This window comes from Palaemon carinicauda, chromosome 38, assembly GCF_036898095.1.
Source record: "Palaemon carinicauda isolate YSFRI2023 chromosome 38, ASM3689809v2, whole genome shotgun sequence".
NCBI lineage: Eukaryota > Metazoa > Arthropoda > Malacostraca > Decapoda > Palaemonidae > Palaemon > Palaemon carinicauda.
In genome coordinates, this window is record NC_090762.1 from 25,315,841 (window position 1) to 25,333,902 (window position 18,062).

The 18,062-nt window shown below is 44.0% G+C and overlaps 1 protein-coding gene across 1 annotated transcript in view; it reads right to left on the reverse strand.

Moving 5' to 3' along the window:
* LOC137630483 (gamma-tubulin complex component 5-like) overlaps positions 1-18,062 on the reverse strand; it is a 181,071-nt gene that overhangs the window by 59,215 nt on the left and 103,794 nt on the right. The gene's annotated exons all lie outside the window — the stretch shown is intronic.

Here is an 18,062-nt window from a genome sequence, read left to right on the forward strand (position 1 = left end):
ATGGAAAAAAAGTCTAAGAACCTGTGTGTGCCATTTTCAAGGTAGTAGTTTGCAAAAGTGGTTTGTTTATTCCAGACTCCTGCTTTTAGGACTTGAGCTACCGAGTGGTTTTTGTGGAATGCTTAGATTGCGACAAGCCCGTGTATATCATGAGCTCGAGGAGAGCCCTTGGAGACACTTCCCCTGAGAATTTATGGGCTTTCATGATAGTTTCTCTCAGCTAGAAAGAAATGGTGTTTCTAAAAACTTTCTTTTTTGAGCGGTCAGTGCTCACAAATAGATTGAAGATTTTAGGCCCAAGACACTGCGTCCTCTTTAAATGTTGACTGGTTTTACAGGACATAGTAACATGTCATCCAGGTCATCAGTTACTTCTTTAAGAAACAAAATTGTGAAAGATTCAAATCTGATATCATTATCAATAGGATTTTGGGTTCTGGTCACAAATTCATGAACAAAAGATAAAGATAGTTCTCTCCCCGCCTCTGAAATGTGACGTACGATGAGAATTACCACACAGTTTAAGGTTTAAAGGCTGCTCAGGGCAGAGGGAAGGGACAGTAACATTGCCGTAGCAAGCAGGACAATGCCCTGGAGACTGACCACATATACATATGATCAGCACCCCAGGGAGGGCCAGGGAATGGGTGCTGATGACTCCACAAGTAGACCTATTGACTCTCAAAAATCTCCCTTCCTTAGCTCACAAGGATGATGAGGTTGCAGCGACAAAAGGAATTAATGAGCTTGATCAGAACTCGAACCCCCGTCTGGCGATCACCATGCAAAGACGTTACTAACAGGCGCACCACAACTCGCTCTCTTGGCTGAAGCTAAGGCAAGGAGGAAGACTGTCTTTAAGGTGAGATCTTTGACTGAGGCTTTATGCATAGGTTCATACAGGGCTTTCTTTAAGGCCCATAGAGCCTTAGTCACATTCCAGGAGGGGGTTTTAGTGCTTGAGGAGGGCATGGCTGCTCGAAACTCCTCATCAAGGCTGAGAGTTCCCAAGAATCTGAGAGGTCTAGTCCTTTCAGTTTGAATATTCGGTTCAAGGCCAAGCAGTAGCCTTTCACCTCAGTGACCAAAAGGGCTTTTGTTCCATAGGAACACTTAAGAAGTTTGCAATCAGGGGAATAGTTGCCTTGAGTGGAGCAATATTCCCCCTACGACACCAATCACAGAAGATTTTCCACTTTGCCTGGTAAACTTTTGAGGAAGAATTTTGGAGGTATACGGAAAGCTTCTTCCCAGTTGGCTTTGAAAATGTGTCTTCCATCACTGCTGCTTGGTCTGGAACTGGAAAGCAATACACCAGGAGTTTGCGATTCAGGTGGGTGGCGAACATGTACAGAGATGGGGAACCCCACAAAATCACAAATCTCTTCACCACTAAAGGAAGCAAAGCCCATTCTGAACCAAGTGTCATCCCTCAACAACTCTTCCTGGAGATAAACCTCGCCGAGAGAGATCGCCTGGAACTGTGTCCACTTGAGAATCTATTGCTAGGTTGCACAGCAGGAGAGATTACACCACCTTGCTTAGAGATGTAGGTTATTACCGTGGGGTTGTTGCTCATCAAAACCACGGAGTAAACAGTCAGAATCCTTGTGAAGTGGAGTAACGCTAGTTGCGCAGCTTTTATTTTCAATAAGTTTATGGGAAAGCTCTTATCCTCTTTTAACCATAAGCCTGAGATCTGTTTCTTTCCCAGATGAGCTCCCCATCCTTGGTGAGATTCATCTGTGAACAGCATGAACTGTGGGGAAGGAGCCTGACAGGGTGTTTCTGCTAATAGGTTCTCCTCCTTCCGCCACCACAAGAGGATTGATATTACCTCCTGAGATAGTCACAGCAGAGTTACAGGATGGTCTGTGACTTGCGACGACTGGGTCTTAAGAACCCAATGCAACGAGCACAGATGTAATCTCCCCAAGGAAATGAGTTTTTCTACCAAGGAGAGGTGACCTAACAAATTCTGCCACGCAGCAAGGAAACTTTGGCTTGCACAGGGTCTATGTCCATGCCCAGATACCTAATGGACTGGTTGGGGATGAGGATGGACTTCAGCAGGTTCAAGTGGATCCCTAACTCCTTGCACAGATCCAGAAGTAGGTCTCTGTGTTTTAGCAGGAGAGCTCGTGATTCTGCCAATAAAGCCAATTGTCTAAGCATCTCAAGAGCCTGATGCCCAGAATGAGACAAAGACAAAGACTGTGGTGAAGACCTGGGGGGCTATAGACAAGCCAAGCACAGCACCTTGAACTGGAACAGCTTGTCTCGAAAGGAAAACCTTAAGTACTTCCTTGAGGCAGGATGACTAGGGACCTAAAGGCAAGCATCTTTCAGGTCTATGGTTAGAAGGTAGTCGTTCTTCCTGATGGCCTGGAGAACGGATGTTGGTATCTCCATCTTGCACCTTGTCTGCAAAATAGAAAGATTCAAGAGGGAGAGGTCTATGATGGGTCTCCAACCTCCCGTCAGCTTCTCTACCAGGAATGGATTGCTGAGGAAGCCTGGAGAGTCATCAAAGACTTCCTCCACTGCTTCTTCGCTTAGCTACTTGGAGATTGCCTCTGCTAGGAGTAGGTCTTTTGAAGATCCTTTCATAAAATACGGTTAGAGGAGGACAGTCTATGAAGGGGATCCAATGCCCTAAATGGAGGAGTTCTCCTGTCCAAGGTAGCAGACATAAATAAATTCACAAAAGGGGATTTTTTTTTCTCACCGTTCCTCCTAGACTAACGAGGGACTCAGACGAGTTTGATTGATACAGCTAGGATGCCACAGCCTACCCACCCGCGGTTTTCCACAATTGAAGCTTCATATGTTGACTCCCCTACTGCCACTACCTCAGCAATCACCAAGCTGACCCGAGTTAGCACCAGGGCCTATCGAAACTGTCACAATCGCTCGCCATTCATTTCTATTCTTAGCACTCTTTTTTTGCCTCTCATACATCTATCCCCTTGTCACCAGGGGATTTCTTTCAAACCTTGGACTTCCTCTTGCACTTCTCCCATTAAATCTTGCATTCATCGCCTTCTCCAACAAACAACCATTTTCCATTTTCTCTACATGGTCAAACCACCTCGACACATTCATATACACTCTAGCTGCTAATTAATTTCTTACACCCATTCTCATCCTTACTACTTTGTTCCTAACCCTATTCAATCGTAATACACCAGTCATACTCCTGACACTTCATCTCTAACACATTCAATTTGTCTCTAATACTTTCATTCACAACTCCAATCTATACATCTCAGCTGGTACAATCACTTTCTCATACAGAAATCTCTTTACATTCATCCCTAATCCTCTATTTTTTACCACTCCCTTCAGTTCCCCCACCCCTTTACATCGTTCATACATTCCCTGACATACATCTGCTTCCATTCCATCATTAATAGCAACAACAGAACCCAATTAATTAAAATGATCTACTTCCTCAAATAAGTCTCCATTCAACCTATCATACAGTCTTGCAAAAGTCTCCCTTCTCATGCATCTCATAACCTTACTCTTATCCACATTAACTTCCAACTTCCTTCTCTCACACAACCTTCTGAACTGTCACTTGACACAGCTTCTCTTTTGAGTCTGCAACCAATATAGCATCATCTGCAAACAGCAACTGATTCACATCCCACTTATGATCACTCATCTATCAATTTCAATCCTTAACCAAGCACTACAGTATTCACCTCTCTTACAGCTCCATCACCAAACAAATTGAACAACCATGGCAACATCACACATCCCTGTCTCAGCCCCTCTCTCACTGGAAACCACATACTCACTTCATTCCCTATCCTAACATATACTTTACTGCCTATGTATAAACTGTTCACTTCTCTTTATAGTGAACATATGTCCTGAATGTTGAGCTGTAGTTGATGAGTCTCTTTACAGAGATATAGCTAAAATCAGCGTGATGTAAATTACGGTTGATGAAATGAAACCTGACACAACTCGGACAAAATTTTTCACAAAAAATGGTTGTGCATCTGTATACTATTCTCTATATTTCTGACCCTGCCTTCCATTCAGATCTCTCCAGCAATACCATCAACTATGCGTTAATAGGTAAGTATGCAATTAATTCTAAATCATGACCTTTTCTTCCTGAGGCTCCACATTACACAGTATTCCAAAAGTATTATTTTAGCTATGACCAGACTGGGAATGATCTTCAAAATTATATACTCAAGCTGAATCACTGTACCTTTAGAGGTCCAAATACTAGAAACATTAGTAGTAGTAGGTAGTAAGTAGTAGTAGTAGTAGCAAAATTATGTTATAGTTAATGTTTGTAAAATATAGTTCAATCTATGGATAGTAAATAGAAACTGCAGAAACTAATCAACGTTTGTATGTGTGGTGAAAAAATAGAAGCAGTTGATTTGTAAGCTTACCTGGGATTAAATATAACAGGATATGGTATGATGAGAGAACTGACTAAAAAAGAAAGATAGCAGGGTGTGTACATAAGATTAGGAGTACCGTACTATATACTTGAGTTACTTATAGAGTGGAAAAATTGGAATTATATGAAAAGACTGGTAATTCAATTCTCTAGCATGAAAAAAACTATGGATGCTGAATGAGAATGAACGAAAAATGGATCGTGAATGAAAGAATATTTGTCGAGATAGATTGTCTGCATAAAATATATGGTGTAAACTGGTCTGGAAAGATGAGAAATGAGAAAATGCATAAAATTAAAAATTTTATCATAATTAAAAGGATAGTTTTGCATTCTAGAAGGTCTGGTCATTACATAACTGCTTTAATCATAACTCTTTCCAAATAGTTTTGACAATTTAAACTCTCCTAAAGCTAGTAAGAATATCCTTGTATGAATGGTAAAAGTTAAAAAAAATATCACTACAGCATATACAATCAACAATATTACAAAATTACTGTACAAAATTAGATGAAAGGTATACAGCAAATGAGTAAGCAGAAACACTTATATAAAAGGGAAAATGCAGGGCTGCAATAAAAGCTGCTGCTTTGGGAGGACACTTAGAAGGAGTTCATAAAGCAATAAGAAAAGAGTTTCTGCAAGCTATGATGGAATGGAGGGAGCTAACACACAGGTTAAAGAAAGATGAGAGGTGAGAGAATGCATAAAAGTAAAAATGTTGGCATAGTTGAAATGATAGTTTAGCATTCTAATCTAAACTCTCCTAAAGCTAGTAAGAATCTGTCTTTAAATGAATGGTAAAAGTGAAAAAACATTAAACCCCTCGCTACGAGGCCATGGATCTGCTACTTAAGCTATGTACAAGATTTGTCACCATCAGATATACTTGCTCATGTAATCTATATAATAAGCTACATTTCCATGTTTATTTGATATATTGCTAATTACAGAATAAATTTTTCAAAAGCTTGCTTAATTCTCTATTGTATTTCACTCTAAACAACCAAAATATTTGCTCCATTTATTGTGAAGTTATTATAGAATATTCCTTAGGAAATTTGTTTTATATAATTATCTTCAAATAATGGTAAAGCACATAAAACTACTCTTTAGTAATAATGGACTTTATGTTGTACAGAAATATAATGAAAATATTTATTTGTTTTGCTTGACACAAGAAGTATTCTATAATGTATAATTTATGAGAGAGAGAGAGAGAGAGAGAGAGAGAGAGAGAGAGAGAGAGAGAGAGAGAGAGAGAGAGAGAGAGAGAGAGAGAGAGAGAGTAATAATGGACTTTATGTTATACAGAAATATAATGAAAATATCTATTTGTTTTGTTTGACACAAGAAGTATTCTATAATATGTTATTTTGATAATAAAATAAATTTTTGAATATACTTACCCGGTGATTATATAAGCTGCAGCTCTGCTGCTCGACAGAAAACTCTACGTTAAAAATCTGCCAGCGATCGCTATGCAGGTAGGGGGTGTACTTCAACAGCGCCATCTGTCGTGCAGGTACTCAGTACTCATTGTAAACAAAGAACTCAATTTTCTCCTCGGTCCACTGCTTCTCTATTGGGGAGGAAGGGAGGGTCCTTTAATATATAATCACCGGGTAAGTATATTCAAAAATTTATCTTATTATCAAAATAACATTTTTCAATATTTAACTTAGCCGGTGATTATATAAGCTGATTCACACCCAGGGGGGTGGGTAGAGACCAGCAATAAATGTTTACATTATTATGAGCTAAGGATTTTTTATTTCATTTTAGCAGTTATCAAAATAACAAACATAAAATAAATAAGTACCTGGTAAGGAAGTCGACTTGAACAATTACTCTGCCTTTTTAAGTACGTCTTCCTTACGGAGCCTCGCGATCCTCTTAGGATGCTGAGCGACCCCTAGGAGCTGAAGTATCAAGGGTTGCAACCCATACTACAGGACCTCATCAAAACCTCTAATTTAGGCGCTTCTCAAGAAAAGAATTTGACCACCCGCCAAATCAACCAGGATGCGAAAGGCTTCTTAGCCTTCCGGACAACCCAAAAACAACAATAAAAACATTTCAAGAGAAAGATTAAAAAGGTTATGGAATTAGGGGAATGTAGTGGTTGAGCCCTCACCCACTACTGCACTCGCTGCTACGAATGGTCCCAGGGTGTAGCAGTTCTCGTAAAGAGACTGGACATCTTTAAGATAAAAAGACACGAACACTGACTTGCTTCTCCAATAGGTTGCGTCCATTATACTTCGCAGATCTATTTTGTTTAAAGGCCACGGAAGTTGCGACAGCTCTAACTTCATGTGTCCTTACCTTCAGCAAAGCTTGGTCTTCCTCACTCAGATGGGAATGAGCTTCTCGTATTAACAGTCTGATAAAATAGGATAAAGCATTCTTTGACATAGGCAAAGATGGTTTCTTAACAGAACACCATAAAGCTTCTGACTGTCTTCGTAAAGGTTTAGTTCGTCTTAAATAGAACTTAAGAGCTCTAACAGGGCATAAGACTCTTTCTAGTTCATTTCCAACCATATTTGATAGGCTTGGAATATCGAACGATTTCGGCCAAGGACGAGAAGGTAGCTCGTTTTTAGCTAGAAAACCAAGTTGTAAAGAACATGTAGCCGTTTCAGATGAAAATCCGATGTTCCTGCTGAAGGCGTGAATCTCACTGACTCTTTTAGCTGTGGCTAAGCAAACCAGGAAAAGAGTCTTTAAAGTGAGATCTTTAAAGGAGGCTGATTGTAGCGGCTCGAACCTTTCTGACATGAGGATTCTTAGTACCACGTCTAAATTCCAACCAGGTATAGCCAAACGACGCTCCTTCGTGGTCTCAAAAGACTTAAGGAGGTCCTGTAGATCTTTGTTGTAGGAAAGATCTAAGCCTCTGTGACAGGAAGACTGATGCCAACATGCTTCTGTAACCCTTGATAGTGGGAGCTGAAAGAGATCTTTCTTTCCTCAGGTATAAAAGGAAGTCAGCTATTTGAGTTACAGAGGTACTGGTCGAGGATACTGATACTGACTTGCACCAGTTTCGGAAGACTTCCCACTTCGATTGGTAGACTCTAAGAGTGGATGTCCTCCTTGCTCTAGCAATCGCCCTGGCTGCCTCCTTCGAAAAGCCTCTAGCTCTCGAGAGTCTTTCGATAGTCTGAAGGCAGTCAGACGAAGAGCGTGGAGGCCTTGGTGTACCTTCTTTACGTGTGGCTGACGTAGAAGGTCCACCCTTAGAGGAAGAGTTCTGGGAACGTCCACTAGCCATCGAAGTACCTCGGTGAACCATTCTCTCGCGGGCCAGAGGGGAGCAACTAACGTCAACCTTGTCCCTTCGTGAGAGGCTAACTTCTGCAGTACCTTGTTGACAATCTTGAACGGGGGGAATGCATATAGGTCTAGATGTGACCAATCTAGGAGAAAGGCATCTATATGAACTGCTGCTGGGTCCGGGATTGGTGAGCAATATATTGGGAGCCTCTTGGTCATCGAGGTTGCGAAGAGATCTATGGTAGGCTGGCCCCATGTGGCCCACAGTCTCTTGCACACATCCTTGTGTAGGGTCCATTCTGTTGGAATGATTTGTCCCTTCCGACTGAGGCAATCTGCCATGACATTCAAGTTGCCTTGGATGAACCTCGTTACTAGAGAAATGTTTAGATTTTTTGACCAGGTGAGGAGGTTCCTTGCGATCTCGTACAACTTCATAGAATGGGTCCCTCCTTGCTTGGAGATGTACGCCAAAGCCGTGGTGTTGTCCGAGTTCACCTCCACCACTTTGCCTTGAAGGAGAGACTTGAAGCTTTTCAAGGCCAGATGAACTGCCAGTAGCTCCTTGCAGTTGATATGCATTGTTCTTTGACTCGAGTTCCAAGTTCCCGAGCATTCCCGACCGTCTAATGTCGCGCCCCAGCCTACGTCCGATGCGTCCGAGAAGAGAACGTGGTTGGGAGTCTGAACAGCCAGGGGCAGACCCTCTCTGAGGCTGATACTGTCCTTCCACCAAGTCAGGGAAGACTTCATCTTCTCGGAAATGGGGATCGAGACCGCTTCTAGCGTCTTGTCCTTTTTCCAGTAAACAGCTAGGTGATATTGAAGAGGACGGAGGTGTAGTCTTCCTAACGATACGAACTGTTCCAGGGATGAAAGTGTCCCTATCAGACTCATCCACTGCCTGACTGAACATCGTTCCTTCTTCAGCATGTTCTGGATGCATAACTGGGCTTGACTTGTTCTGGGGGCCGACGGAAAAGCCCGAAAAGCTTGACTGTGAATCTCCATCCCTAAATACACAATAGTTTGGGATGGGACCAGTTGAGACTTTTCCATATTGACCAGGAGACCCAATTCCTTGGTCAGATCTAGAATCCACTTTAGATCCTTCAGACAGCAACGACTGGAAGAAGCTCTTAGAAGCCAGTCGTCCAAATAGAGGGAGGTTCTGATGTCCGCTAAATGAAGGAATTTGGCTATATTCCTCATCAGCCTCGTAAACACAAGAGGAGCTGTGCTTAGGCCAAAGCACAGGGCTTGAAACTGGTAGACAACCTTTTCGTAAACGAATCTCAGAAAAGGTTGGGAGTTTGGGTGGATGGGGACGTGAAAGTATGCGTCCCTTAGGTCTAAAGAGACCATCCAGTCTTCCTTTCTGACCGCTGCTAGAACGGACTTTGTGGTCTCCATGGCGAACGTCTGCTTTGTGACAAAGACATTCAGCGCACTGACGTCTAGCACCGGCCTCCACCCTCCTGTCTTCTTTACCACTAAGAAGAGACGGTTGTAGAAGCCCGGGGTTTGATGGTCCAGGACTTTGACTACCGCTCCCTTTTCTAGCAAGAGAGACACCTCCTGTTTCAATGCTCGTCTCTTGTCTTCCTCTCTGTACCTGGGAGAGAGATCGATGGGAGACGTTGCTAGAGGGGGTTTTCGTACAAACGGGATCTTGTACCCCTCTCTGAGCAACTTCACAGATTGTGCATCTGCGCCTCTCTTCTCCCAGGTCTGCCAGAAGTTCTTGAGTCTGGCTCCCACTGCTATCTGAAGAAGGTGGCAGTCAGACTCTGCCTTTAAAGGACTTGGTTCCTTTCTTCTTCCCACGTCTCCCTTCGGCACGAGCACCTCCTCTGCTGGAGGCTCTGCCACGAAAGGGCGGAATAAATCTGGACGCTGGAGTGTCCATCCTTGGTCTTGACAAGGTAGGCAAAGGGGTGGCTTTGCGGGCAGAGGACGCAACCAGGTCATGGGTGTCCTTCTGAATCAAAGAAGCAGCAATCTCCTTAATCAAGTCCTCTGGAAAAAGGCACTTAGAGAGAGGAGCAAACAGAAGTTCTGATCTTTGACACGGTGTCACTCCAGCTGACAAGAAAGAGCAAAGGTTCTCACGCTTCTTGAGGACCCCGGATACGAACGAAGCAGCAAGCTCACTAGATCCGTCACGTATGGCCTTGTTCATGCAGGACATGATGAGCAAGGAAGATTCCTTCTCAGTCGGGGAGATCTTCCTGCTCAAAGCTCCCAGACACCAGTCCAAAAAGTTGAAGACCTCGAAGGCTCTAAATACTCCTTTCAACAGATGGTCTAGGTCCGAAGGTGACCAGCATATCTTAGAGCGTCTCATGGCTAGCCTGCGGGGAGAGTCTACAAGACTTGAGAAGTCGCCCTGGGCAGAGGCAGGAACTCCCAAGCCGAGAACTTCTCCCGTGGCATACCAGACGCTCGATCTGGAAGAGAGTTTAGCAGGGGGAAACGTAAAGGCTGTCTTCCCTAGACTCTTTTTGGACTGCATCCAATCTCCTAAAACTCGTAAAGCTCTCTTGGACGAGCGTGCGAGGACGAGTTTCGTAAAGGCAGGCGAGGATGACTGCGTACCTAAAGCAAACTCTGACGGAGGAGAGCGTGGAGCCACAGACACAAACTGGTCCGGATACATCTCTTTGAACAGAGCAAGAACTTTTCTAAAGTCCAAAGAGGGTTGCGTGGACTTGGGCTCGTCAAGGTCCGAATGTGGTTCATCAACGTGTGCCGCATCGTCATCATCAGAGAGTCCATCATCCGAGAATTGAGGAGGAAGCGGCAAAGGAGTAGGTATCGGCTGGTCAGCTGAGTCCGGTCACACGGGTGCACGCGTGACTGAACCGGACGCAACGTCATGGAACTGTTGCCCAGTCTGTGAGCTGGCAACAACCATAGCAGCGCGGGGACGCACAGCGTCTACTCCAGACTGTCTAGTCTGATGTGGGCGAGCAGAGGCAACCACACTGGGTTGCGGAGGTTGACGCACCGCGTCAAAACAAAACAACTTTGACGGTTGTTGTACCTCGCGAACGTCAACGGAAGGTTCCGTGCGTCGCTGAACGTCAACATGCGGCTGGCAGGGTTCACTGGAACGCATGGGTGGCGGGACTCTCTCAGCTGGAGTGCGCAAGAAGGTCGCCTCAGCGTCCACAGGACGCACAACCGTGGTTGGTTGTAGGCAAGAGGTTGGTGCACCAGCAACCTTCTCCGCACGAAAGTCCTGCATCAGAGACGTTAATTGATACTGCATGGTCTGCAGCAAAGACCACTTAGGGTCTGCAGGAGCAGGTGCGGCGACAGACGGTGTGACTGCCTGAGGCGGTACCGCTTTGCCTCTCTTAGGAGGTGAGCAGTCATCGGAAGACTGCAGCGAGTCCGAACTGACCCAGTGGCTACAACTGGGCCGTTGGACTTGCGCGGAAGGGACCGACTTGCGCTTAAGAGGTCGTGAGACCTTGGTCCATGGTTTCTTACGAGAAACCTCTTCCGCAGACGAGGAATAAATGGGCTCTCTCGTCTCTGTGTGGGTGGGGCGATCTTGGGTAGATACGCCCGAAACCACGGAGGGAACGTCTGTTCGCTGATTAAAGCCTCTCGAACCCTTTGGTCGTACGACATTGCTTCTCCCCTGGACTTGGGAGCTTGCAAGAGGTCCCGGACTAGGAGGACGACAGGCACGAACAGACGAACCCTCAAGCGCAACACTATCCACAACACTATCACTCACTTTATCACTTCCCACTGCACTCTTACACTTCAGCTCCTTGACGTCCGCCATGAGCTGGTTACGGTCACTAGCCAAGGACTCAACTCTCTCACCCAGAGCTTGGATGGCACGCATCATATCTGCCATCGAAGGTTCTTGAGTGCCAGAAGGGGGATTAGGAGCAACCACTACAGGGGAAGGAATAGGTTGTGGGGCATGAGGAGAGGAAAAATCAACGGAACGAGATGAACTTCTCCTGACTCTATCTCTCTCTAGCCTACGTGTATATTTCTGGAATTCGATAAAATCGAATTCCGAAAGCCCAACGCATTCCTCACATCGATCTTCCAATTGACAGGTTTTATCCCGACAATTGGAACAAACGGTGTGAGGATCGATAGAGGCCTTCAGAAGACGCCTTGAACAGTCCCTAGCATTACACTTCCTGAATTTAGGGACTTGAGAAAGGTCAGCCATTTTGAATTGGTCAAAAGGGGAATTCAAAAACTATCCAAAGTCATCAACAAATAATCCGATATCAAAAAAAGAATGCAAGGATTTATTGAAGAGAAAGCCTGCACAGCGAAAGCTCAAAACTAGAAACGTGTACTTCACCAAATAGTTGTGAAAACAAATCCAGTTAGCAACAGCGAATTAGTAGGTCTTGCCGGTAGCACGACAGAGAGAAAATTGAGTTCTTTGTTTACAATGAGTACTGAGTACCTGCACGACAGATGGCGCTGTTGAAGTACACCCCCTACCTGCATAGCGATCGCTGGCGGATTTTTAACGTAGAGTTTTCTGTCGAGCAGCAGAGCTGCAGCTTATATAATCACCGGCTAAGTTAAATATTGAAAAGTATAATTTATGAGAGAGAGAGAGAGAGAGAGAGAGAGAGAGAGAGAGAGAGAGAGAGAGAGAGAGAGAGAGAGAGAGAGAGAGAGAGAGAGAGAGAGAGAGAGACTTAATATAAATTTAGTTCATTAGACGAAGTTTGTCCATTCCTCTGTCATTCCACCTTACGTGTGACTGTCACTATGAACTGGATCATTCATGTTTTGGGTACTTCTCAAGCTTGGAAATAGAGACTGCTCACATAAGAACATGAATACTGTGTAGAATGGCAATAAATAGAAATAATGACAGTAGGGTAACTTTTACTCATGAAAACAATGAACAATACTATGAAATTTATAAGACATGAAGATGATGATATTTTGCAGGTATGATAGTCGAGAAAAAAGGTTAAAGAAAAAGACAAACCTTGTGTGTGTCAACAATTTGCATTACTGGTAAGTTTTCATCTTGTTGTGAGTGGGACTTGTAGTTAAAGGCAGAGGGATTTTCTCTGTGATTTGAGCCCTATGACAACATCGAAAAACAATAAAATAGACCTTACATCATCATGAATGAGGACTAGAATCGCAAGTATTTCGGTTGGTGGCGAGGGAAAATGTGAATACACTAGAATAGAATTTACATAATCATGAATAAAGACTAGAATCTCAATTATTTTGGTTGCTGGTAGGACGAGATGCGAGGATCCGTACGTCTCCAAGTTGGGGGTGTCGGGGAAGGTTTGAGTAATGCACCAAGTAGGAAATGTAGCCATTGGCTAGAGTGGTGTAATTATTGATTGGTAACACGCGCACACACACAAAAAAAAAAAAAAAAAAAACACACACACAACAACAGACTAAAATGGCTATCACTTATTCAGAAATAAAGGCTAGTATCCCAAAGACTTTGTTGGTTGGCTGAAGACAAAAAGAGGAGGGGCTAATAATAGGGAGAGGAGATTTCTAATGAAATTACCCAAGTGTGAACTGTGGGTGTGATATACAACCATGAGCTATACTCTTTTGTAGCTTAGCTTGTAATAATATGTTATTTTGATAATAAAATAAATTTTTGAATATACTTACCCGGTGATTATAATAGCTGCAACTCTGTTGCTCGACAGAAAACTCTAAGGTAAAATTCGCCAGCGATCGCTACACAGGTTGCGGGTGTGCCCAACAGCGCCATCTGTCGTCCAGATACCCAGTACTCAATGTAAACAAAGAACTCAATTTTCTCCTCGGTCCACTGCGTCTCTATTGGGGAGGAAGGGAGGGTCCTTTAATTTATAATCACCGGGTAAGTATATTCAAAAATTTATTTTATTATCAAAATAACATTTTTCAATATTTAACTTAGCCGGTGATTATAATAGCTGATTCACACCCAGGGGGGTGGGTAGAGACCAGCAAAATATGTTTACATTATTATGAGCTAAGAATTTTTATTTCATTTTAGAAGTTATCAAAATAACAAAAACAAAATAAATAGGTACTTGGTAAGGAAGTCGACTTGAACAATTACTCTGCCTTTTTAAGTACGTCTTCCTTACGGAGCCTCGCGATCCTCTTAGGATGTTGATCGACCCCTAGGATCTGAAGTATCAAGGGTTGCAACCCATACTACAGGACCTCATCAAAACCCCTAATTTAGGCGCTTCTCAAGAAATGACTTTGACCACCCGCCAAATCAACCAGGATGCGAAAGGCTTCTTAGCCTTCCGGACAACCCAAAAACAACAATAAAAACATTTCAAGAGAAAGATTAAAAAGGTTATGGAATTAGGGAATTGTAGTGGTTGAGCCCTCACCCACTACTGCACTCGCTGCTACGAATGGTCCCAGAGTGTAGCAGTCCTCGTAAAGAGACTGGACATCCTTAAGATAAAAAGACGCGAACACTGACTTGCTTCTCCAATAGGTTGCGTCCATTATACTCTGCAGAGATCTATTTTGTTTAAAAGCCACTGAAGTAGCGACAGCTCTAACTTCATGTGTCTTTACCTTCAGCACAGCATGGTCTTCTTCATTCAGATGGGAATGAGCTTCTCGTATCAACAGTCTGATATAATAGGAAACTGCATTCTTTGACATAGGTAAAGAAGGTTTCTTAATACAACACCATAAAGCTTCAGACAGGCCTCGTAAAGGTTTAGTTCGTTTTAAATAGAACTTAAGAGCTCTCACAGGGCATAAGACTCTTTCTAGTTCATTTCCAACCATATTCGATAAGCTTGGAATATCGAACGATTTCGGCCAAGGTCGAGAAGGCAGCTCGTTTTTGGCTAGAAAACCAAGTTGTAGAGAACATGTAGCCGTTTCAGATGAAAATCCGATGTTCTTGCTGAAGGCATGAATCTCACTGACTCTTTTAGCTGTGGCTAAGCATACCAGGAAAAGAGTCTTTAAGGTGAGATCTTTTAGGGAGGCTGATTGTAGCGGCTCGAACCTGTCTGACATGAGGAATCTTAGTACCACGTCTAAATTCCAACCAGGTGTAACCAAACGACGCTCCTTCGTGGTCTCAAAAGACTTAAGGAGGTCCTGTAGATCTTTATTGTTGGAAAGATCTAAGTCTCTGTGACGGAAGACTGATGCCAACATGCTTCTGTAACCCTTGATAGTGGGAGCTGAAAGAGATCGTTCTTTCCTCAGGTATAAAAGGAAGTCAGCTATTTGAGTTACAGAGGTACTGGTCGAGGATACAGATACTGACTTGCACCAGTTTCGGAAGACTTCCCACTTCGATTGGTAGACTCTAAGGGTGGATGTTCTCCTTGCTCTAGCAATCGCTCTGGCTGCCTCCTTCGAAAAGCCTCTAGCTCTCGAGAGTCTTTCGATAGTCTGAAGGCAGTCAGACGAAGAGCGTGGAGGCCTTGGTGTACCTTCTTTACGTGTGGCTGACGTAGAAGGTCCACCCTTAGAGGAAGAGTTCTGGGAACGTCCACTAGCTATCAAAGTACCTCGGTGAACCATTCTCTCGCGGGCCAGAGGGGAGCAACTAGCGTCAATCTTGTCCCTTCGTGAGAGGCGAACTTCTGCAGTACCTTGTTGACAATCTTGAACGGAGGGAATGCATATAGGTCTAGATGTGACCAATCTAGGAGAAAGGCATCTATATGAACTGCTGCTGGGTCCGGGATTGGTGAGCAATATATTGGGAGCCTCTTGGTCATCGAGGTTGCGAAGAGATCTATGGAAGGCTGGCCCCAGGTGGCCCAAAGTCTCTTGCATACATCCTTGTGGAGGGTCCATTCTGTTGGAATGATTTGTCCCTTCCGACTGAGACAATCTGCCATGACATTCAAGTTGCCTTGGATGAACCTCGTTACTAGCGAAATGTTTAGACCTTTTGACCAGGTGAGGAGGTCCCTTGCGATCTCGTACGACGTCAGTGAGTGGGTCCCTCCTTGCTTGGAGATGTACGCCAAAGCCGTGGTGTTGTCCGAGTTCACCTCCACCACTTTGCCTTGAAGGAGAGACTTGAAGCTTTTCAAGGCCAGATGTACTGCCAGTAGCTCCTTGCAGTTGATATGCATTGTCCTTTGACTCGAGTTCCATATTCCCGAGCATTCCCGACCGTCTAATGTCGCGCCCCAGCCTACGTCCGATGCGTCCGAGAAGAGAACGTGGTTGGGAGTCTGAACAGCCAGGGGCAGACCCTCTCTGAGGCTGATACTGTCCTTCCACCATGTCAGGCAAGACTTCATCTTCTCGGAAATGGGGATCGAGACCGCTTCTAGCGTCTTGTCCTTTTTCCAGTGAAATGCTAGGTGATATTGAAGAGGACGGAGGTGTAGTCTTCCTAATGACACAAACTGTTCCAGGGATGATAGCGTCCCTATCAGACTCATCCACTTCCTGACTGAACATCGTTCCTTCTTCAGCATGTTCTGGATGCATAACTGGGCTTGGCTTGTTCTGGGGGCCGACGGAAAAGCCCGAAAAGCTAGACTGTGAATCTCCATCCCTAAATATACAATAGTTTGGGATGGGACCACTTGTGACTTTTCCATATTGACAAGGAGACCCAATTCCTTGGTCAGATCTAGAGTCCACTTTAGATCCTTCAGACAGCGACGACTGGAAGAAGCTCTGAGAAGCCAGTCGTCCAAATAGAGGGAGGCTCGCATGTCCGCTAAATGCAGGAATTTGGCTACATTCCTCATCAGCCTCGTAAACACAAGAGGAGCTGTGCTTAGGCCAAAGCACAGGGCTTGAAACTGGTAGACAACCTTTTCGAAAACGAATCTCAGAAAAGGTTGGGAGTCCGGGTGGATGGGGACGTGGAAGTAGGCGTCCCTTAGGTCTAAAGAGACCATCCAGTCTTCCCTTCTGACCGCTGCTAGAACCGACTTTGTGGTCTCCATGGAGAACGTCTGTTCGCTGATTAAAGCCTCTCGAACCCATTTGTCGTACGACATTGCTTCTCCCCTGGACTTGGGAGCTTGCAAGAGGTCCCGGACTAGGAGGACGACAGGCACGAACAGACGAACCCTCAAGCGCAACACTATCCACAACACTATCACTCACTTTAACACTTCCCACTGCACTTTTACACTTCAGCTCCTTCACATCCGCCATGAGCTGATTACGGTCACTAGCCAGGGACTCAACTCTCTCACCCAGAGCTTGGATGGCACGCATCATATCAGCCATCGAAGGTTCCTGAGTGCCAGAAGGGGGATTAGGAGCAACCACCACAGGGGAAGGAATAGGTTGTGGGGCATGAGGAGAGGAAATGTCAATAGAACGAGAGGAACTTCTCCTAACTCTATCTCTCTCTAGCCTACGTGTATACTTTTGGAATTCGATAAAATCGAATTCCGAAAGCCCAACGCACTCCTCACATCGATCTTCCAATTGACAGGTTTTATCCCGACAATTGAAACAAACAGTGTGAGGGTCGATAGAGGCCTTCGGAAGACGCCTTGAACAGTCCCTAGCATTGCACTTCCTAAATTTTGGGACTTGTGAAGGGTCAGCCATTTTCAATTGGTCAAAGGGGAATTCAAAAACTATCAAAAAGTCATCAACAAAGAATCCGTTATCAAAAAGAGTTCAAGGAATTGCGAAGAGAAAGCCTGCACAGCGAAAGCTCAAAACTAGAATAGTGTACTTCACCAATTAGTTGTGAAAACAAATCCAGTTTAGCAACAGCGAATAAGCACGTCTTGTCGGTAGCACGACAGAGAGAAAATTGAGTTCTTTGTTTACATTGAGTACTGGGTATCTGGACGACAGATGGCGCTGTTGGGCACACCCGCAACCTGTGTAGCGATCGCTGGCGAATTTTACCTTAGAGTTTTCTGTCGAGCAACAGAGTTGCAGCTATTATAATCACCGGCTAAGTTAAATATTGAAAAATTAATAATAATAATGATAATAACAATAATAATAATAATGATGACGTTACAGTGTATATTATCAGGCATGTTTTGAAGTATACCGATATATCGTAGCGAACGGGCTAATACAATATACTGTATACAATTAAAAACATTACAAAATTACTGTATAAAAATAGATAAAAGTATACAGCAAATGAGTGAGCAGAAAACCTTACATAAAAAGGAAAATGCAAGGCTGCAATAAAAGCTGTTGCTTTGGGATGAAACGAAGCAAGAGTTGATAAAGCAGTAAGACAAGAGCATCTGCAAGCTAAGAGGGAATGGAGAAAGCTAACGCACAGATTAAAGAAAATGAAAGAGCAGACTTTTGAAAAAATTTGATATGAAAGAAGAACACATGCTGCCAAATCACAGAAGGGAAAAAAAAG